Source organism: Myotis myotis, unplaced genomic scaffold (genome assembly GCF_014108235.1).
Source record: "Myotis myotis isolate mMyoMyo1 unplaced genomic scaffold, mMyoMyo1.p scaffold_m19_p_4, whole genome shotgun sequence".
Taxonomy (NCBI): Eukaryota; Metazoa; Chordata; class Mammalia; order Chiroptera; family Vespertilionidae; genus Myotis; species Myotis myotis.
This window is the reverse complement of record NW_023416346.1, coordinates 49,662,479-49,686,110: the sequence shown is the minus strand read 5'-3', so window position 1 is coordinate 49,686,110 and position 23,632 is coordinate 49,662,479.

Below are 23,632 nucleotides of genomic sequence, written 5' to 3'. Positions count from 1 at the left end.
GGACATGGATTGAATGGTTCCTCAAACTATGGTGTCATATGAGAATAAAATTCATAATAAGAAATAACTTTTAATTTTACAATAGGTAAAACTGAAATGCTGTGCTTTAAAATGCAGGAAGGGAATATTATGTTCCAAAACTTTCACATTACAGAATAAGGCTCTTGACATTGTGTCCTATTACCCTGCAGTAGACACAAATGAATAGACCCACCATGTTTTCCACATTTTTTTTTCTAAATTCTTTTGAACAGACATTAGCAAATAGTAGCTGAAATCCCCTTCATATATTTTAAAATATATTTTTTATTGATTTCAGAGAAGAAGGGAGAGGGAGAGAGAGATAGAAACATCAATGATGAGAGAGAATAATTGATAGGCTGCCTCCTGCACGATTGGAAATCGAACCCACAACCCAGGCATGTGGCCTGACCAGAAATGTAACTGTGTCCTCCTGGTTCACAGGTTGACGCTCAACCACTGAGCCACCATGGCCGGGCTCCCCTTCATATTTAATAGATGTGTGACAACTTTTAAAATTAATAAGTTAAGTGAGATATAATTACTCCTATAGCATTCAAGTAGAGAGCATGATTACTAACTATTCCCCTCCAGGAAGACCCTAATCTCCAGTTTTATTGGTCCATTACCACCTTTAGCAAAGACTTCTTTCTGATTTTGAATGTATTATGTTTGGTAAACTGTTTTTATCCTGAAGAAGAAGTGGATACATCATAATTTGCTTTCAGGTTATTTCTATTATAAGACTTGATTGAGGAAAGATAGTATTGCCCAGTTGGTAATTTAGAGCCTTCTGACTCCTTTGGATAAAATATTTGGATTCCATATGTTATCATCAATAATGAATAATTTCCAATCATGGTGTTCCTCATCATTGTCATAGTGCCTGGCTACAGCTGAGGTGGCACCTACAGGTGCAGGAGCCAGGCCAAGTACCAATTTGGCTCCCTAGCCTCTAAGTGTGAAAGAAGTAAAGGAATGAACCTTGCCTAGCGGGACATTTACTTTGCCAGCCAACATATAGATGGCAGCCTAGCCACTTTCTCTTAATTACCTATTGGCTGGAGTATACACTGTGGCTCATCGTGAAAGGTTCACCCCACTTGTCTCCCTATCCATTTGGGGTTCACCAAAGAGGCCCCCAATGCCTCACTATAACTCAGCACCATTTCATGCAGCTCCTATAATCATACTCTAACATTGCACTGGTGCTTGTTCCATTCAAGGTTGCTTGCAAAATGCCTTGTGGGGGCAACCTGTATATTTTTAATAGTTTGTACATTAGTCTAGCCACATATTATAACAGCTCCGTAAATCTCCATACCGCCCACTCCCCCCCCCCATAGAAGTCCCTGAGAAGTGGAGTTTTACACACACACACACACACACACACACACACACACACACGCACACACACACAAAATGAGGAAAATTGTCATTCCCAGTAGGTAGTAACTGTACTGAACTGAAAATGCTCCATCCTAGTTCCCACCACCTCTTTTGCTCTTGCCCCAGCTAGACTCTATCATGTTCTGTCAATTAACTTGAATGTCTTAGATTATGGCTCCCCCTTAGCACAATAGAAAATTAATAGTTTAGATTTCATAACTAGAATTGCATTTCACTTCTCTCATAATTTCACTTGCTTCAATTATAATAAAAGGGCTAAAAATATCTCATGGGGTTATGAAGAATAAAAAAATTACCATATCACAAATTTTATTTGGTCACATAGTAGGTACTCAATAAATCATAACTGGATTTTTATTTGCTTTAACAAAATGTCCTGGAAAAGGCTGGGTGTGGAAGAAGCTAAAACTTTGCAAGAGAATAAATGTTAACGTTTAAAAATAAAAGAAGATAATAGTCCAAAAAATCATAACTAGTTTTATTAGTAACCTTTTAAATATATCCTGGCCAACCAGACGTTTTTAATAGTAACCACTGTTCTGGGTGATTTTTGGCTGGCAACCCAAACACATACAAGTGTTTCTTCCACAATAATGTAGCCATTGTTAGTCATTGGTACTGTGTAGAACGTCTGGTTGGTCCTTAGTTGGTGAATTATTCAGACAGTGTGAGCATGTACCCCACATTTTTTTCTCATGTACATCTAAAAGTAAGAAATCTTTACTCACTAACATCAGTGACTTGCATCTGGGGATAGCTTCCAGTTATGTTCTCTATATTGGTGAGAGCTTGTGCTGTAGAAACCAAGCCCATGCTTCACATTTCTATTACAAGACTTCATTTATTTTGGTTGAAATGACCAGTTCTTTAATAGTTATCAAAATTTTTCCCTTCATTTATTGCCAAAGTAATTGTGTAATACTCTTAAAACCTTATGATAATACACTTGGGGGAAACCAGATATAGCAATTCATTTTAGCAGGAGGCATTATAGCATCCATAGAAGACACAACTGGGGGTCAATGGGGGAAAAGGGGGGGCATATGTAATACTTTTAGCAATAAAGATTTAATTTTAAAAGGTACAATTGACCCATAATTGAATCATAAAATTAAAATTAGGCAATCTTATATTTAAATTATACTTTAATGAAACTGATTAAAAAGAAACTATATGATTTTGAGTGTGTGTTTATGAATATATATCTATATATCTATATATCTATATATCTATATATCTATATATCTATATATCTATATATCTATATATCTATACATTTATATATCTACTAGTAGCCCGGTGTGAAAAATTTGTGCACTCGGAGGGCGGGTCCCCTCAGTTATTAAACACTTATCTGCACAACACTGACTGACCACATTGGTGGCGGTGGTGGTGGTCTTGTCAGAATGTGTTATACTATGCAGATGAAAATCTATTTAAACAGATTTGATGTAGATATTTTCAAAGGTGGAAGAATTGTCCCTGTCAACTATTTTAGTTGATTCATATCTTCACTAATTGTCATCATTGCAAAGTTTTCAGTCCCCATATGGATTGCTGGATATAATAGGTCATGCGCTGTCCCTGTCCTTTGTAGCCTTTGTTACCTTAAGGACTCTAGTTTTCCATTTATATGTTTAAGTACCAACCTTACTGGCTTAAAAATGTAAGCTTTTAACACTGCTCTCTCTATTCTGTATCCTTCCAAAGAAAAGTGGAGTTGGGGTGCAGCACAGGAGAGAAATTCAGAAGGTGAATATTGAAGTAATGACTGCAGTCGAAGAAGAGGGAACCTGCTTCCCTGGCCACACACACTGGCGCCCTGGACCACAGGGCTGGCAGCTTCTCCGGGTGGCTGCAGCCTGTGACCTTGGGAGGGTAGCTTGTCCGTCTCCTGGGCTGCAGCAAGCTGCAGGCGCTGGCACTTGGACCAAAGGTGGGCAGCTTCTTCTTCTGGGGGCTTCTTCTTCTTCTGTGCTTCCAGGGAGGGTAGTCAGTTATGTGTCATGCAAACATAAGCGTCACCTATCTCAGAAGCCAGGTGCGGGTCAGGGAAGTGCTGGCCGGGGACGCTGGCAGCAGATGCTTCCCTGCCGCCACACTGGGCTTCTGCAGTCACTGATTGATCACTGCAGAAGCTGAGTGCAGGGGCAGGGAAGCGGCCGCCTCAGCCCAACTTGTGCCTTCTTGCAGTTGGGGTCCCCTTTCCCTGGCTGCTGGCACCAGTTTTCCTCCGGCAGCAGGAACCCAGGCCTTTGCTCTTGGCCGGTAGGGACCCTCGAGGCGGGCTTCGCTCTCCACTCCCGCCGCCCTGCTGGGCTCCCGGGGGCGGATCCCGGAGGCAGCAGCACAGAGGGCTGCTCCTACCCAGGGCCAACGGGCTTTGCTCCATTGCTTGGCGCTGACATATGCAAATTAGCTGCCATCTTGGCTGGTGATTAATTTGCATATCTCACTGATTCGCCAATGGGAAGGGTAGCGAAGTTACGGTTAATTACCATGTTTCTCTATTATTAGATAGGATATATCTATATGTATCTATATATTTATATATCTATATATCTATACATTTATATAAATAACCTGACCACTTCTCATCACCTTCACTGCAACTGATTTCATCCAAATATACTATATCTCTTGCTTGAATTATTGCAATAGCATCTTTTTTTTCCCAGGCACTATATCCATGTTTTTAATTTGAGGAAACTGAATACCTTTGATAGCCTCAGTGAGACCATGTTGTGGGGAAATGCAAGGCACAGGGCTTGACAAATGCTATGCTATTGATAAATTATAGCTTTCCTCTACCCTTGCCCAGCCTGGGACTGTATGAAAAGTGAGTCTGCAAAACCAAGAATCCTAAGGGTCACAGCTGCCCCTTTTTGATGTGTCCTAGTTCTAATAGAAAGGTCTTTGGTTCTATCTCCAAAAGATAAACTGGAAATAAAACAAGAGGGAGATTGGAGCCTTTATGAAAGGAAAATCTTCAAAAAGGGTTACTGAACCATTATGTAAATAAACTAGTGGCCTGGTGCACAGATTTGTGCACATTGAAAGTAAATTAACCTCTCTGGTTCTGGGCATCACCCGAGAACCACCATTGCCAAGTCACCACAGCTTGGCAGTTCCTGTAATGAGCATCTGCCCCCTTGTGGTCAGTGCGTGTAATATGTGCCAGCCAGTCAGATGATCAGACCATCACTTAGCCTTTTATATATTTAGATAATATCAGTTTTACTTTTATCTAAAAAGTAATACATGCCCCATGTTTATTTTATGTTGTTCAGTTAAATGTTATTTAATATTTTTTAAGATGGCAATATTCCCCAAATTGATCTTCAAATTCAATACAATCTCTTTCAAAATCCAAGAAGGCTTCTTTGCAGAAATCAGAGGCTTATTCTAAAATTTATATGGATGTTAAGAGACCCCAAATACCCAAAGCAATTTTCAAAGAGAAAACAAAATTAGAAATCTCACATTTCATCATTTCGAAACTTACTAAAAAGCTATCGTAGTCAAGACAGTGTGGTATTGGCATAAAAAATAGACTTAAAGATCAATGGAATAGAATGAGAGTCAGAAATAAACCCACACATTTGTGGTCAATTGGCTTTCAACAAGAGTGCCAAGCCTATTCAATAGAAAAATAATCTTTTCAACAAATGTTACTGGGACAACTGAATACCTACATGCAAAAGGATGAAATTGGACCCTTGCTTTACAGCATATACAAAAATTAACTCAAAATGGTTCAAAGATCTACATGTAAGAGCTAATACTGTTATAATGTACCCTGCAAATCACAGAAGGACACCTCAAGAAGTCGAATTAAAGAGTCACATTTATTGCAATCCGGGACTATGAGGGGCCATTCCCCAAATCTCATAGTGATAAGATGGTGGCAAAATCAGACTTATAGAGGCAAAGATCATAAAGGTATTGTTTACATCTCAAGGTTTGGAATGAGTAACCTGGTTTGCAAAAAAGCAGTTTACAGAAGCAGAAGCAGCATGTTAATTATAGTTTTGGGTCACTGAATTGACAGAAACACATTATCTAGAGCCCTTGGGTCTGGAATGAGGAACCTGGGTTAAACTTAGGCATGTTATCTAAATTACAGTTTTGGGTCTCTGGAACACTGAGTCAAGAAGGATACGTTAACTGGAGCCCTCTGACCTTGGGAAAACTGTGCTGTCTTTCCCAGGTAAAGGAAAATGTGTTTTCTAAGACCAGTATGACCACAACCCATGGGATATTCACATTACAATCAATAAGGCATTTAATTGAATGGGATGATTTATATAATTCAGAAAATCAAAATAACCTGTCCATTGTTAAACAAACCAAATAGGTACATAAGCCAAACACCAGGGTTAAAGTTAAACTATAATTTCTACCTGAGATGGTTGCTACCATACTTCAATACTACAAAATAGTTAGAAGAGCACATAAGTATAAATCTTGTGACACTGATTTGATAATGATTTATTTGATATGACACCAAAACCAAAAGCAACAAAAAATAGATACATTTGACATAATCAAAATAAAAAATTTTGTGCTTCAGTGAGCAACATCAAGAAATAGAAAAGACAATTCAGGATCCAAGATGGTGGTGGAGTAGGTGAAGGTACACTCACCTCCTCCCAGGACTAAACTGGAATTACAAGTAAATTATAGCACAGTCATCCTGAATAACCAACTGAAGACTAGCTGAAGAGAAGTCCTATAAGCAAGAATATACTGAAGAAGCCACATTGAGAGTGGTAGGAAGGGCAGAGTTGCAAAAAGGGCTTGCCCCACTCCCACAGGTGATCACTGAGAAATGTGGAGTCTCAACCCCAAGCTCGACTCCCCAGCCCATATCACCAGAGCAGGGAAGAGGTGCCCACATAACATCTGGCTGTGAAAATCATCAGGGATTCTGTCTGCCAGGGAGAAGCAAGAGGCTGCTAGTTACACAGGCACCCTTTAAAGGGTCAACACACAAAATCTCCTTTGCAGCCACTCACCCTGGGCTCCAGCAGAGAGAAGGCAGAGCAGTGTCTCAAGAGGGGAGACAGAGGGTTGTGGCTTTGGAGAGAGAGCTTAAGGGACAACAATCAGGACACATGAACTGAGTTATTCTCCCACACCACCGACACCATCTTTCTTGGGTGGAGCACTCCTTTCCATATGACATCAGCCTGGGTGAATGCAACTCTGAACTCCATGCTGCCCACAAAGTGGATCTTGTGCCCTCCTGAGGATTCAGCTGTCTGGGCAGGAGTGTAGATTTCTTGGCAGACTCAGGCAGTGTCAGTGGCTGAGTTGCATGGGTTGGATGTGGGAGTAATTCCCTCCACTCTCCTGAGAAGCTGACTAGTGCCTCCCCTCACAAGAAATCTGCTAGCCCCACTCTCTGGTCTCCTGGTGTTCCCACCCTCCTGATTCCCAGTGGCTTCACCTGCCAAGTGCTGGGCAGAATTCAGGAAGACTGAGTTGCATGACTCTGGGATGGGGTCACTCCCCCTACCTTTCCTCAAGCCTGACCGGAACCTCCTCCACCTGGGAGATCCACTAGCCCCAACTTCCTGACTCATAGTAGCATCACCCTGCTGAGATCCAGTTCCGGGTAGAATCTGGGTCAGACTGAGCTGTCGGCTCTAGGATGGGGGACATTTTTTCCCTTGCATGCCCAACCAGTGCAGAGATCTCCTTTCACACAGCCAAATTGTTGTCTGTCTGTGCCTGATAAATTCTGCTTGTCTTACCCTCACAATTCCCAGAGACACCATCACACTACAAAGGTTTGTGAATACTCAGCAGGTTGCATCTAGACTTGGTATACCCTAGGATATTTGCTGAGGGGCCTCAGACAGAGCACTGGCATGAATTTTGAACCTGTTTTGATCTGGTGGGCACCACTTGTCCCTTCCTTGAACCTACCTTATGCAATTCGAGTATCACCAGAGACACTTTCAATGACTGAGCCTAACAGGCAGGAGCAAGTAGAGGTGGATCTTGGGGTGTCTTTGGCTTGGTGCTGATAAAAACCAGTCTTGGTGTGCAGCTTGGTCCTTCCCACACACACCCAGGCACAGCAGAGGCAGCCACAAACACTAGATTGCTAGGTAGCTGCAAACAGGTTGCCCACAACCAGTCAAAAACAGCATCTGACAATGGCCTGCGCAGAGTCCCTTCCAAGAATCCCCTAGACCTTCCTAATGCCGCCACCCTTTAATACAGTTCCTCATGTTGTGGTGACTCCCAACCATAACATTATTTTTGTTGCTACTTCATAACTGTAATTCTGCTACTGTTATGAATCATAATTTAAATATCTATTATGCAGGATGTATTTTCATTGTTACAAATTGAACATAATTAAAGCATAGTGATTAATCACAAAAACAATATGTAATTATATATGTGTTTTCCGATTGTCTTAGGTGACCCCTGTGAAAGGGTTGTTCGACCCCCAAAGGGGTCACAACGCACAGGTTGAGAACTGCTGCCCTAAACCAACACACTAAGAAGGCAGCTTCATACAATATCAGAGTAGAATCCAATTGGTTTCATAAGCAGTATATACAAAGGGAGATCTCAGCAGGCACCAGACTCTGCTGAGATTAATTCTGCTTCCTGTCATCACCACTTGCACAGCAGCTCATTCACTGTGGTCAAGGTTGAGACTCACAAAAGCCAACCCGCATGTCGACCTCACACACAAATGGGCCAATAGAAATTAAATCTCAATTACAACAGGACAGCCCACGTAAACCACACAAGCATATTCCTAAAGCGCCCAACTCAGATGATCAAGGAAACAGTACCACTGGGTCCCACAGGAACCTACTATATAAGGCCACCCTATCAAGACTGGAAATCATAACAGATCTACCTAACACATAGAAACAAACACAAAGAGGCAGATAAAATACGGAGACAAAGAAACATGACCCAAATAAAAGAACAAGAGAACTCTCCAGAGAAAGAGCTAAATGAAATGGAGGCAAGCAATTTATCAGATATAGAGTTCAAAAATGGTATTAAGGGAAAGGGAGGAAGATGGTGGCTGGCAGGACAGAGGTGAGGGAGAGGGTGTGAGTGAGTGAGGAGGTGAAAAGAGAGTGTGTGGATGTGTGTGGTGTGTGTGTGAGTGAGTAAGGGACAGTTAAATCCAGCAGGAGTAGCAGAGGCTGGCAGACCAGGCTCTCGTTGACAGGGAGCACATACCACCACTGCAGGCACTCCCCGGGCTGTGAGGCTCAGGCACAGAGCCCACGCCATCTTGAAGTGAAGAGCAGCCTCTTCTAGGAACTGATCAGCACCATCACCCAGACTGGCCTTGGCCACTGCCAATGACCCTGCAGCCACTCCAGACAAAATCCTACTGCCCATGCCATCTTGAAGGGGAGAGCAGCCTCTTCTAGGAACTCATCAGCACCACCACCCAGACTGGCCTTGGACACTGCCAATGACCCTGCAGCCACTCCAGACAAAATCATGCTTCCCCACTCGCAGACCTGCAGACCCTAGGCTGTCCACCTCCAAGAGTGCATGGCTCCCGCTGCGTAAGTGTGACTTCTCCCTCCCCAGCTGCCAAACTCCAGATGCCTTACTTGTACCTTCCCAGCGTGCAGGCCTCCTGAACCCACCACCCCACAGGCTGCTCTTGGGTGCCAAGGTGAGCCCCTGCTGGGCACATTATTATACAAACAAGGGAACACTGCCCTGGCAGTAGAAATTCGGACTTCCCACCCTCCCGGCTGCCTGCCCACAGATACTTTAGTCACGCAGCTTCAGCACAAGGGCCCCTCTGAGTGCACCACCTTGGCAAACGGCCCCTGGGTGCCTCTGTGATCAGCCACTGGGCATGCATGAATCCAACCAAGGACGCAATGCCCTGGCAGCGAAAACTGAGTTTTTCCATGCCACAGCTCCCAACCTCCAGACACCACAGTCACACCTTTCCAGAGCACAGGCCTCCAGAACCCGCCATCACAAAGGCAGCTCTTGGGTGCCTCTGTGAGCCCCCATTGGGTGCGCTCGCATCCAAACAAGGCTGCACAGCCCTGGCAACAGAAATTTGGTCTTCTACCTTCCGTCTGCCTGTACACAGACACTGCGCTCACCTGGCTTCAGCGTGAGGGCTCCTCTGAGTGTGCTGCCCTGGCAAACAGCTCCCAGGTGCCTTTGTAAGCCACCGCTGGGCGCAAGGGAATCCAACCAAGGATGCAAGGCCCAGGCAGCAAAAATTGAGTCTTCCCCCTCCATAGCTGCCAACCACCAGACACCACAGTCATGCCTTTCCAGTGCGCAGGCCTCCTGAGCCCCACCACCCTCACAGGCGGCTCACAGGTGCCTCTGTGAGGCCTTGCTGGACACGCGCAAATTCAACCAAAGATGCAAGGCAGCAAAAATTGGGACTTCCCCCTCCCTAGCTGCTGACCTATGGACACCGCAGTTGCGCCTTTCCAGAACACAGGCCTACTGAGCCCACTGCCCCTATAGGTGGCTCCTGGGTGTGTCCTTGAGCCCCTGCTGGGCACACTCGTATACAAACAAGGGCACATGGCCCTGGCAGTACAAATTTGAACTTCCTCCTTCTCAGCTGCCTACCCAAAGACACCACAGTCACATGGTTTTAGCACACAGGTCCCCTGAGGCCACCACACCAGCAGGTGACTCCTGGGTGCCTCTGTGAGCTGCCACTAGGCACACTTGTATCCAACCAAGGGCACAAGGCCCTGGCAAGAGAAACTCAGACTTCCCCCTCCTTGGCTGCCAATCTCCAGTAACTGCAGTTGCACCGATTCAGCACACCAGCCATCCTTAGCCCGCTGCCCCAACAGATGGCCCCTGGGTGCTTCTCTGAGCCACCGCAAGGCACAACCCCGGCTTCTGGCATCCAGTCCCCATGGTAGAGCCACTACAGCACAAGGGCCCCCTGAGCCCACTGCCCCAGTAGACATCTCCTGGGCACCTCTGTAAGCAGCAATTGGGCGTGTGTACACAACCAAGGGTGCACATACCCCAAAGCAGAAACCAGGACTTCTCCCTCTATGGGGCCAGTGTCACACCACAATCACTCCAATCCAGCATGTGGGCCCTACGAGCACACACCCCTTGCAGAGGGCTCCTGTGCCCTCTGTGAGCTGCCACTGGGCATATGCCTCTCCAACCAATGGTACACAGCTCCCTCAGCAGGATCCATGAAATCCCCCTCCTGGCTACCTACCTCTGGACAGCTTGGTGAGTTACTGAGGACTTGCCTTCCTGGACAAGATCACATTATTTCAGCCACAGACTCTGAGATTCCCACATCCCCTTGTGATTCTGAGAGGGAAATCACTTTTTTCAGAGTCTCACTGCCTCAACCACAGACTATGAGACACCCGCCCCCCCACTGTCACAGGCTCCAGGACCATCATAGTTAGTTGCAGATTGATGCTAATCCACCAAGATTCACACCACACCGGTCAAAGTTACAGTACCTGAGCCTGAGGCCCTGAGATGTCTTTCTTCCAGGCTGTGGACTCTGGGAACCCACAGTGAGCACATACCAGCGAGACCTCAGACAACCTTTTCTACAGGAGCTGGAACCATGATCACATCCAAAACAGCTTCCACAAAAAGCCAGGGGTGGGTCACATTGCCAATCTGTGATGAGACTTCACCCACAAATAAGAAACTAACATTCAAGACACAACTACAGAGGAGAGACAAAGTGGCAGCGGAATAGATGGATGTGCCCTGAGCCTTGTCCCAGAGCAGATAGAACAACCAACTAAGTCGAATAACATCCACCCCTAATTGGCGAAGTAGACACAGCTGGTGAGACAATTCCCAGCCGGGAAGGGCAGAGGACACCTGGAGAATGGTAAAATCAGGGATCTGGGCTGGGGAGAACTGCGAGACCTCTGAGCCCAGAGGATCAGAGGGAATGTGCACAGCAACAAGCCGCTTCCGTCGGGACAGGCACAGCATCTGACTGTGGAAAGGAGGTCTGCAGGACTGCTGGTGGCAGAGTATTCTAGATCTGGGTCCACAGTCACAACAGAATGAGCCCAAATGGGGCATTCAGGATGGCTGCCCAGACCACGAGGTGCTGGGAGGAGAGGGGTTTGAAGAGACACAGCTCTTTCCCCTCTTTGTGGTCTTGGCTTTTCTTCACTGATCCTAGTTCATAGGACTTTTGGATATGGACACTCACCCGTGGCTGAGGTGCTGGAGGAGGTGTGTACTTGTGGAATATGGGAAGAGGCTGCAGTGAGGAGAGGGCCCGGGAAAGGTGCCTGTGAGTCTGGCACTGAGTCATACCTGATGCATGGGAGCTAGGTAGCCATTTTATCCTGAAGAGATAGTCCCTCCCTGCAGTCTCCAGGCAACCAATACAGCCACACCAAGACTATGCCCTGAGTGGTACAAAGGATAAAAAAATCTGAATAGTCCCTGAAAGTGCACAGGATTGGCCAGAAACAGGAAACTGAGAAGCCACAGACAGTACAGAAGAGTGGAATCTTAACCAGCCAAAGGAATGACACTTCACTTTTTCATTTTTATTTTTATTTTATTGTATTATTATTACTTTGTTATCTCTTTTTTCTTTATTTTCCTTTTTCATTTGTTTCTTTACTTTTTATTTTTTTGCATTTTTCCCCGTCATTCTAATTTATTTTATTTTATTATTATGCTTTACCTATTTTAAATCAAGTTTTTAAGTTGTTTATTATTATTATTATCTTATCTTTCTCTTTCTTCTTATCCACTCATCCTCTTTCTACTTCCTCTATACTGAACTGAGGTCCTCCCCATATTCATCCAATTCTTACCCTTACTTTCTGTATATAAGGTTCTGCCCGCACCCTCTTCACTGGGAATTTGGTGCATGTATGTTTTGGTTTACCTGTTTGTTCTCTGGTATTTTCTCCCCTTTTTATTCCTTTTTCTTCCTTTCCTTTTCTCTCATACCACTTTCTAACTTCAATATAATTTGTGCTCTCTTTTCTCTCCCCTAATTCTCTTTTCTCTGTTGGTCACTTATGTTGGGGTTATCAGTGTGTGAGTACATTCGTGTTTTGTTCCCTTTACGTCATATCTTGTCAGGGTGAATTTTATCCTGTTTGGCCAGTGTGCTAGAGAGCGAGCCACATAACCAGACACCCTGAGAGGAGACTCCATCCACAAATGGGTCAATAACACTCCAGACCCAACTACAGAGACAGGAATAAGGCAGCTGTGAGGGAGAGAGCATTAGTGAGTGAGGGAGCAAAAGAAGAGTGTGTGGTCATGTGGTGTGTGTGTGTGTGTGTGTGTGTGTGTGTGTGTGTGTGTGACTGATGCACAGTTAGGTCCCACAAGACTTTCGGGGGGAAGGCTAACCAGGCTTGCCTAACTAGGCAGCCTCTGCTACCATTGCAAACAATCCCGGAGCAGCCGGCTCTTCCTCAGAAGCCTCACCTTTTGAAGGGGAGAGCTGCTGTGACTGGGAGCCCAGCCTCACCTCCACTCAGGGTGCCCTCAGGCAACACCTGGGACTCTACAGCCACCCCAGGGACATGCTACCTCAGCTGTGGTCCCACAATCACCAAGACTCCAGCCACTCCAGGCGCCAGTTCCTATGAGTTCCAAAGCATGCTGCCCTCTGACAGGCCCAACGTTTTAGCCAAGGGCACTGCAACCATGTGAGCAGCAGACACATGAACAACAGGCTCCCTCCAAAAAGGAGCAACCCCGTGAGCAGCCCACCCCAGGCGGAGGAGTGGAAGTCTCATATGGCCTGCCCCATGCAAGGAGCAGCAGCTGTGTGAGTGGCCCGTCCGCCACCTGAAGAGTCGCAGATGCGTATGCAGCCTACTCCCGTCTGAGAAACAGCAGCCACACAGGCAGCCTGCCCAAGACCAAGGACCAGCAGTCATGCGAGCATCCTGCCCCCATCTTAGGAGCAGAAGCTGTGCAAGCAGCCTTCCCCCACCAGCCAGAGGAGCCACCAATGCTGCAAACAGCGCCCACCAGAGGAGCCACTACCAACTGAGGAGCAGCTTCTGCCACAACCGCCCAAGGAGCAGCCACCACCTGAGGAGCTACTGCAACCCAAGGCACAGACCCTGCATGATGGGACATCCAGATCCTTAGGTGAGGACAAAATGGGTAGACAAAGAAACACCCAAAGGAAAGGAGAAATCACCAGAAAAGCAGCTAAGTGCAACAGAGGCATGCAATATGTTAGAAAAAGTATTCAGTATAAGGGTCGCACAATTCATTAACCGGCGGGATAAAAAAATGAACAACTTATGTAAGAATCAAGAAGAAATAAAGAGTGATATAGCTGCAATAAAAAAACACCATGGAAAGTTTCAACAGTAGACTAGGAGAAGCAGAAGACTGAATTAGTGAATTAGAAGACAGGGAAGCAAAACACACCCAAACTTAACTACAACTGGAGGAAAAAAAAATTAAAAGACAGGATAAGAGCCTAAGGGAGCTTTGGGACAACCTGAAATGAAGAAACATATGAATAATAGGTGTGCCAAAACAACAGGAAAAGGAAGAAGGGTTAGAAAACCTATTTGATGAAATAATATCAGAAAAATTCCCTGGTTTGGAGAAGAAAAAGTAACACACACACAGAGAGTCCCAAACAAGCTGAACCTGATAAGACCCACACCAAAACACATCATAATCTCAATGGCAAATGTTCAGAACAAAGAGAGAATCGTAAAGGCTACAAGAGAGAGAAAGAAAGTTATGTACAAGGTCAATGTAATATGGTCAACAAAGGATCTCCCATTAGATTATCAAATAATTTCTCAAAAGAAACACATTATGCCAGTAAATAATAGAAGGAAATTTACAAAGTGATGCAAAGCAAGGGACTGAATCCAAGAATACTCTACACAGCAAGGCTATCATCAAAATTTGAAGGGGAAACAAGAACCTTCACAGACAAAAAAAAAAAAAAGGCTAAAGGAATTTATCACTACCAAGCCAGCAATGCAAGAAATGCTAAAGGGACTTGTGTAAAAAGAAGGAACAAAAAGGGAAGAAGGAACACAGGCACAAAAAATAAAAAATGGCTACAAACAAATACCTATAAATAGTAACTTTAAATGTAAACAGATTAAATGCACCAATCAAAAGACATTGAGTGGCTGAATGAATAAAAAGCATGATCCATATATATGCTGTCTCTAAGAGACCCACCTCAGAACAAGGGACACATACAGACTGAAAGTGAAGGGATGGAAAAATATTTCAGGCAAATGAAAATGAAAAAAAAAAAACTGGGATAGCAATACTTATATCTGACAAAACAGACCTCAAAGTGAAGGCCATAACAAGAGATAGGAAAGGCCACTTCATAATACTAAAGGGAAAAAATTCAAACACTTGGAAGCTGAATAGCATATTATTAAACAATGATTGGGTTACCAAAGACAGCAAGGAAGAAATTAAAAACCTCCTGGAAATGAATGACAATGAGAAAACAACAATCCAAAATCTATGGGACACAATGAAAGCAGTCCTAAGAGGGAAGTTTATAGCTCTTCAGGCCTACCTCAAAAAGCCAAGAAAAAAATGGTAGTAAATCATTTAACTCTATAACTTAAAGAATTAGAAAGAGAACAACAAAAAAGCCCAGAGTGAACAGAAGGAAGGAAATAATAAAGATCAGAGCAGAAATAAATGACATAGAGACTAAAAAAAAAACACAACACAAAAGATCAATGAAACCAAGAGCTGGATCTTCCAAAGGATAAACAAAATTGATGAACCTCTAGCCAGGCTCACCAAGAAACAAAAAGAGAGAACCCAAATAAACAAAATCAGAAATGAAAGAGGCGAATAACAACAGACCTCAGAGAAATACAAAGGATTGTTAAAAAATACTATGAACAATTCTATTCCAACAAACTAGGCAATCTGGAGGAAATGGACATATTCTTAGAAAAATACAACCTTACAAAACTCAATCAGGAAGAATCTAAGAATCTCAATAGACTGATAACTAAGAAATTGAAGCAGTCATCCAAAAGTTTCCAGCAAAAAAATCACAAGGCCAGATGGCTTACCAAACATTCAAGAAAGAACTAAAACCTATCCTCCTCAGATTATTCCAAAAAATTCAAGAGGAAGGAACACTTCCAAGCTCATTCTATGAAGCCAGCACTACCCTAATACCAAAACCAGGTAAAGACAGCACAATGAAAGAGAATTACAAGTCAATATCACTCATGCCAAAATCCTCAACAAAATTCTAGCAAATCAGATTCAACATTACATTAGAAAGATGATACACCATGACCAGGGATTTATTCCAGGGATGCAAGGCTGGTACAATATCTGAAAATCAATAAACATGATACATCACATAAACAAATTGAGATGTAAAAATCACATAATCATATCAGTTGATGCAAAAAAGGCATTTGACAAAGTCTAACACCCTTTTCTGATAAAAATGCTCAGCTAAGTGGAAATAGAGGTATCATACCTCAACATAATAAAAGCCTTATATGTCAATCTTACAGCCAACATCATACTCAATGCGCAAAACCTAAAACTATTTCCCCTAAAAACAGGAATAAGACAGGAATGTCTGCTTTCACCACTTCGTTTGACATAGTACTGGAAGTGCTAGCCATAGCAATCAGACAAAAGGAAGAAATAAATGTCATCCAAATTGGAAAAGAAGAAGTAAAATATCCTTATTCACATATGACATGATATTGTACATAGAAAACCCTACAGACTCCATCAAAGAATTATTAGACTTAATAAATGAATTCGGATACAAAATTAACACCCAGAAATCTATGGCCTTTTTATACACCAATAGTGAAGTTATAGAAAGAAAGATAAAAAAAAAATCCCATTTATCATTGTACCAAAAAATTGCACCTAGGAATAAACTTAATTAAGGAGGTAAATGACCTGTACTCAGAAAACTACAGGACACCAAAAAAAGAGATAGAGGAAGACATAAACAGATTGAAGAACAAACCGTTTTCATGGATTGGTAAAATCAAAATGTTCATACTACCCAAAGAAATCTATAGATTCAATGCATTCCCCATTAAAATACCAATGGCATATTTCACAGACCTAGAACAAACTCTCCAAAAATTCACCCGGAATTAAAAAAAGACCCTGAATATCTGCAGGAATCCTGAGAAGGAAGAACAAAGCAGGAGGGATCTCCATACCAGATGTCAAATTGTATTGCAAAGCCACTGTTCTCAAAACTGCCTGGTACTGGTACAAGAACAGACATATAGATCAATGGAATAGAATTGAGAACCCAGTAATCCACCCAAACCACTATGCTCAACTAATATTTGACAAAGGAGGCAAGAGCATACAATGGAGTCAAGACAGTCTCTTCAATAAATGGTGCTGGGAAAATTGGAGAGATACATGCAAAAAAAAATGAAACCAGACCACCAACTTATACCATACACAAAAATAAAATCAAAATGGATAAAGCACTTAAACTTAAGATGGGAAACCATAAAAATCTTAGCGGAATTCAAAGGCAGCAAAATCTCAGACATATGCTGAAGCAATATCTTCACTAATACAGCTCCTAGGGCAATGGAAACTAAAGAGAAAATAAACAAATGGGACTACATCAAAATAAAAAGCTTCTGCACAGCAATAGAAACCATCAACAAAACAACAAGTTAGCCCACTGCATTGGAGAACATATTTGCCAATGTTATCACTGGTAGGGGAGTAATCTCCAAAATTTACTGAGAACTCATACAACTTAACAAAAGGAAGATAAATGACCCAATCAAAAAAAATGGACAAAGGACCTAAATAGACACCTTTCAAAAGATGACATACAGAAGGCCAAGAGACATGTGAAAACATGCTCAAAGTCACTAATTATCCAAGAAATGTAAATCAAAAGAACAATGAGATACTATCTCACACCTTTCAGAATGGCTATCATCAACAAATCAACAAATGACAAGTGCTGACAGAGGATGTGGAGAAAAAGGAACCCTCGTGCACTGCTGGTGAGAATGCAGACCAGTGCAACCACTGTGGAGAACAGTATGAAGTTTCCTCAAAAAGTTAAAAGTGGAACTCACCCCCGCCCCCCAAAATGTGGCACTCCCTTTTGACCCAGTGATCCCACTTCTAGCAATATATCCCACAAAAACAGAAACACCAATCAGAAAGGATATATGCATCCCTATGTTCATAGCAGCACAATTTCCCATAGCTAAGATCTGGAAACAGCCTAAGTGCCCATCAGCAGATGAATGGATTAGAAAATTGTGGTACTTCTACACAATGGAATACTATGCTGCTGTTGCCGAAACCGGTTTGGCTCAGTGGATAGAGCGTCGGCCTGCGTACTGAAGGGTCCCGGGTTCGATTCCGGTCAGGGGCATGTACCTGGGTTGTGGGCACATCCCCAGTAGGGGATGTGCAGGAGGCAGCTGATTGATGTTTCTCTCTCATCGATGTTTCTAACTCTCTATCTCTCTCCCTTCCTCTCTGTAAAAAAATCAATAAAATATATTTAAAAAAAAAAAAAAAAGAAGGAATTCTTACCATTTGCAACAGCATGGATGGAACTGGAGAGCATCATGCTAAGTGAAATAAGCCAGTCAATGAAAGAAAAATACCACATGATCTGACTCATTTATGGATAATAAAGACCATTATAAACTGATGGACACGAATAGATACAGAGGCAGAGCAGCATCGAACAGACTGTCAAACTACAGCGGGAAGGCTGGGGAGGGTTGGCGGTGGGTAAGAGATCAACTTAAGGACTTTTATGCATGCATATAAGCATAACCAATGGACACAAGACACTGGGAGGTAGGGGAGGCCGGGGGAAGGTCAAGGGGGAAAAAAAGGAGACATATGTAATACTCTTTGTAATACTTTAAGCAATAAAACAAAATTTTAAAAAAGGCCTAAATTGATGAATTCAAGAACTCAGTAAAATTCAAATTATTTAAACAGAAAGAAAACTACTCTTAGACAGATAATAAAATTGCTGAACACCAAAGATAAAGAAAAATCTTGAAAGCAGCTAGAGATAAATGACATGTAAAATATATGATAACAATTATTTGAAATACTTGGTTTTCTAATCAGAAACCATGAAGGACAGAAGACAGATTGACAATGCCTTCAAATTGCTGAAAGGAAAGAACTGTCAAACCAGAATTCTATATCCAGTGAGATACTCTTCAGGAATAAAGGCAAAATAAAAACATTCTTGGATAAAGACAAACTAAGAGAATTCATCAATAGCTCTAAAAGAAGTACTAAAGGAAGTTCTTCAGGCTGAACCTAAATGATACCGAAAAGAATAGTGAAACTTCAGAAATAAAGACAGAGAAACAGAAATCTACACTAATAAAAGACAAACATTTAAATTGACCATATCTTCGCTAAGCCTTAAGCCACGCCCACCAGCCAATCAGAGCAACTCTATGCAAATTAACCCAACCAAGATGGCGGCCGGCAGCCAAAAACTGGAGCAAGCAGGAGACTTGGTTGCCCCAATGATGGAGGAAGCCAAGCTTCCCCCTTGCCAAGTGGCTCTGAGCTCCACTCAAAGCAACAAAGTTTCAATTATAGAAGAAAAATAAACCCCAGATACCTGCTTTCAGTCGGCTGTGGCCAAGGAGCTGAAACAAGCAGGAGGCTTCCCTCCCGCCTGCCATGGGCGGCTCTGAGCTCCACTCAAAGCAGCAAAGTTTCAATTATAGAAGGTAAATAAATCCCAGAATAAAAAGAAAAAGAAAAAAAGGAGAGGCTGGGAGCTTCTGTCACCGGGGGGCTTGGCCAGCCTGAAAACGGCCCTCAGACCCTCACCCAGACTGGCCAGGCACCCTAGTGGGACCCCCACACACACCATAAAGGGGGTGTGGCCAGCCTGAAAACAGCCATCAGCCCTTCACCCAGGCTGGCCAGGCACCCCAGTGGGCCCCCCACCATGATCCTGGACACCTTCAGGGCAAACCAGCTGGTCCCCACCCATGCACCAGGCCTCTATACTGTCTAATAAAAGACAAAAAGGGTAATTGACCGTACCTTCACTATGCTTCCCATTGGCTAATCAGAGAGATATGCAAATTAACCACCAACAAAGATGGCGGCCGGCAGCCACACAGCTGAAGCGAGCAGGAGGCTTGCTTACTCCAGTGATGGAGGAAGCCAAGGTTCCCCACCTGCCGCGGCCCGGCTCTGAGCTACGAAAGCAACAACGTTTCAATTATAGTAACTAAACAAACCCCAGATACCTGCTTTCAGCTGGCCGTGGCCACGGAGCTGGCTCTTAGTTCCAGTGACAGCAACAAAGAATCAATTGTAGAAGCTAAACAAACCCCAGGTACTGGCTTTCAGCAGGCCATGGCTTCAGAGTTGCAGTGAGCAGGAGCCAGCTCTCAGCTCCAATGACAGCAACAAAGTTTCAATTATAGAAGGCAAATAAATCCCAGAATAAAAAAAAAGGAGAGGCTGGGAGCTTCAGTCGCAAGCCAGCCTGAATACGGCCCTCAGCCCCTCACCTAGACTGGCCAGGCACCCCAGTGGGGACCCTCACCCTGAAGGGGTGTGACCAGCTGCAAACAGCCATCAGCCTCTCACCCAGGCTGGACAGGCACCCAAGCGGAACCCCCACCCTGATCCAGGACACCATCAGGGCAAACCAGCCTGCCCCCACCCGAGCACCAGGCCTCTATCCTATATAATGAAAGGTTAATATGCAAATTGACCCTAACAGCAGAACGACTGGGAATGACTTGTCACTATGACACACACTGACCACCAGGGGGCTGACGCTCAATGCAGGAGCTGCCTTCTGGTGGTCAGTGCGCTCCCACATCGGGGAGCTCTGCTCAGCCACAATCCAGGCTGATGGCTTCCAGTATAGCAGTGGTGGTGGGAGCCTCTCCTGCCTCCTCAGCAGCACTAAGGATGTCCAACTGCAGCTTAGGCCTGCTCCCCGCTGGCAAGTGGACATAACCCGAGGGCTGCTGGGCTGCCAGAGGGATGTCTGATTGCCAGCTTAGGCCCAATTCCCTGGGGAGCAGGCCTAAGCCAGCAGGTGGTCATCCCCTTAGGGGTCCCAGACTGCAAGAGGGCACAGGTCAGGCTGAGGGACACTCCCCCCTCCCCGGGGTGCACAAATTTTTGTGCACCGGGCCTCTAGTCCCATATAATAAAAAGGTAATATGCAAACTGACCCTAATAGCAGAAAGACTGGGAATGACTGGTCACTATGATACACACTGACCACCAGGGGGCAGATGCTCAATGCAGGGGCTGCCCTCTGGTGGTCAGTGTGCTCCCACATGGGGGAGCTCTGCTCAGCCACAAGCCATGCTGTCGGCTGCCAGTACAACGGTGGTGGTGGGAGCCTCTCCCGCCTCCTCATTGCTAAGGATGTCCGACTGCAACTTAGGCCTTCTCCCCGCTGGCAAGTGGACATCCTCCGAGGGCTGCCAGGCTGCCAGAGGGATGTCTGATTGCCAATCCCCCGGGGAGCAGGCCTAAGCTAGCAGGTGGTCATTCCCCGAGTGGGTCCCAAACTGCAAGAGGGCATAGGCCGGGCTGAGGGACCACCCTAAGTGCACAAATTTTTGTGCACCGGGCCTCTAGTAGTAAATATAAAAAAACTGTTTTCCCACCCTTGAGTTCTTTAAAATATGTATGATCATTGAAAACAAAAATTATAGCAATGTCTGGATTTAAATATAATACCTATAAGAACTTTAAAGGATTTGATGGGGAGAGTGATATGGTTTGGTTATGTGGTTTTATTTCTTTAAAATTTATTTCCAGTAAAAATAAGTTGAATTTTAAAAGACACATAATCATGCAGCCAGCACAACCAAAATATATATAGAGTATGTTCAAAATAATGAACATAGTCATTACTCCCAAAATTTTCTCCAGGTCCCTTTTATTCCTTTCTTCTCTCCAATGACAAGCTTATGTTACTATAGAATATTTTACCTTTTTTTTTGATTTTTTATCAATAGAATCAGGCAGGGTGCATCTTTTTTTTTTGGCTTCTTTCACTCAGCATAATTATTTTGAAATTCATTCATGTTCTTGTTATCAAATACATAGTAGTGTGTATTAGTGTACTGGATTCATTTTGCGAGGACTAAGTCTACCAAAACATTATATGCATGTATGCATAAATATATACATATATACATATGTTAGAGTGATAAAGGTTCTGAAAGAAATATTTGGTATATCTGCACAGTTCTTGTTATAGTATTGTGGATAAACAATAATACAGATGTAGGGAATATGTTACCACTTCTGGGGACAGCATATTTTCATGGAAAAGGTTAAAGGTCCGGGGTCAAATAATAACCATGATATGATTAGTGCCTGAACATCCTTATTTCACATCTCTGTTCATTAATTTCATTATCCTTTAAAAACTGGGAGATAATGTCAGCACTTATGATTGTTACATGTATTAAAGGGAATCCTATCTAATAAAAGAGAAACATGGTAATTAGCATACGACCGCTACCCTTCCCAATGGCTAATCAGGGCTATATGCAAATTAACTACCAGCCAAGATGGCGGCCGGCAGCCAGGCAGCTTGAAACTAACATGAGGCTTGCTTGCTTCAGTGACAGAGGAAACCAACATTACCCGCCTGCCTTGCCGACCTCTGAGCCTGCAGTTTGACACATTGTAACAAATATAGAAACTAAACAAAATCCCAGAAACCTGCTTTCAGCGAGCCGGGATCTCAGAGCTGGAGTTAGACATTGTTTCAATTATAGAACCGAAACAAACCAGATACCTGCTTTCAGCAGTGGAGGCCTAAGAGCTGGAGCCTCAGAGCTAAAGCTGACCCAGAATACAAAAAAAAAAGAAAAGAAAGGAGCGGTTGGGAGCTTCAGTCACCTGCCAGCCTGAAAACAGCCCTCAGCCCCTCACCTGGACTGGCCAGGCACCCCAGTGGGGACCCCCACCCTGAAGTGTGTGTGACCAGCTGCAAACAGCCATCATCCCCTCACCCAGGCTGGCCAGGCACCCCAGTGGGGACCCCCCACCTCGATCCAGGACACCCTTCAGGGCAAACCAGCCGGCCCTTACCCATGCACCAGGCCTCTATCCCATATAGTAAAAGGGTAATATGCCTCCCAGCACCGGGATCAGTGGAGCCGCGAGGCCTTCCAGCACTGGGATCAGAGTGACAGGGAGCAGTGCCCCAACCCCCTGATTGCCCTGCGGCTCTGTGTGTGACAGGGGGTGGGGCCACAACCTCCCTATCAGCCCTGCTCTGTTCATGACAGGGGAAGGCGCCTCAACCCCCTGATCAGCCCTGCTCTGTGCCTGGTAGGGGGGAGCTCCCCAACCCTCTAATTGCCCTGCGGCTCTGTGCGTGACAGGGGGCAGCGCCCCAACCCCCTGATCGGCCCTGCTCTGTGTGTGACAGGGTAGAGCCATAACCTCCCCATCGGCCTTGCCCTGAGTGTGACAGAGTGCGGCACCCCAACCCCCTGATCCGCCCTGCTCTGTGTGTGACAGGGGGCGGTGCCCCAACTCCCCTATCGGCCCTACTCTGTAAGTGACGGGGGGGGGAGCTCCCCAACCCCTTGATGGGCCCTGCTCTGTGTGTGACAGGGGGGAGCTCCCCAACTCCCTGATTGACCCTGCTCTGTGTGTGACAGGGGCGGTGCCCCAACCCCCCAATCAGCCCTACCCTGAGCGTGACTGAGGGTGGCATCGCAACCTCCTGATCAGCCCTGCTCTGTGCATGACAGGGGTGGCGCCCCAACTCCCCAATCGGCCCTGCTCTGAGCCTGACCAGGGGCTGCACCTAGGGATTGGGCCTGCCCTCTGCCACCCGGGAGCAGGCCTAAGCCAGCAGGTCGTTATTTCCTGAGGGGTCCCAGACTGCGAGAGGGCACAGGCCGGGCTGAAGGACCCCCCCTTCCCCCCAAGTGCACAAATTTTTGTGCACCGGGCCTCTAGTAACATATATAAAGCACTTAGGGTAGAGTTTGACACATAGAAGATAATCAAAAAGTGTTAGTTCCCTTTCTTTTCGACCTTTTATTTGAGGAAAACTTCTCATCCTGAAAAAAAGGTGGGGGGCGGGGGCGTAGTTTCTTTGAGGTTAATTGTAATCTCATAGTGCCATCTGGTGACCATGTAGAACTATTACATTACCTGTATTGGATAGTGCACACCT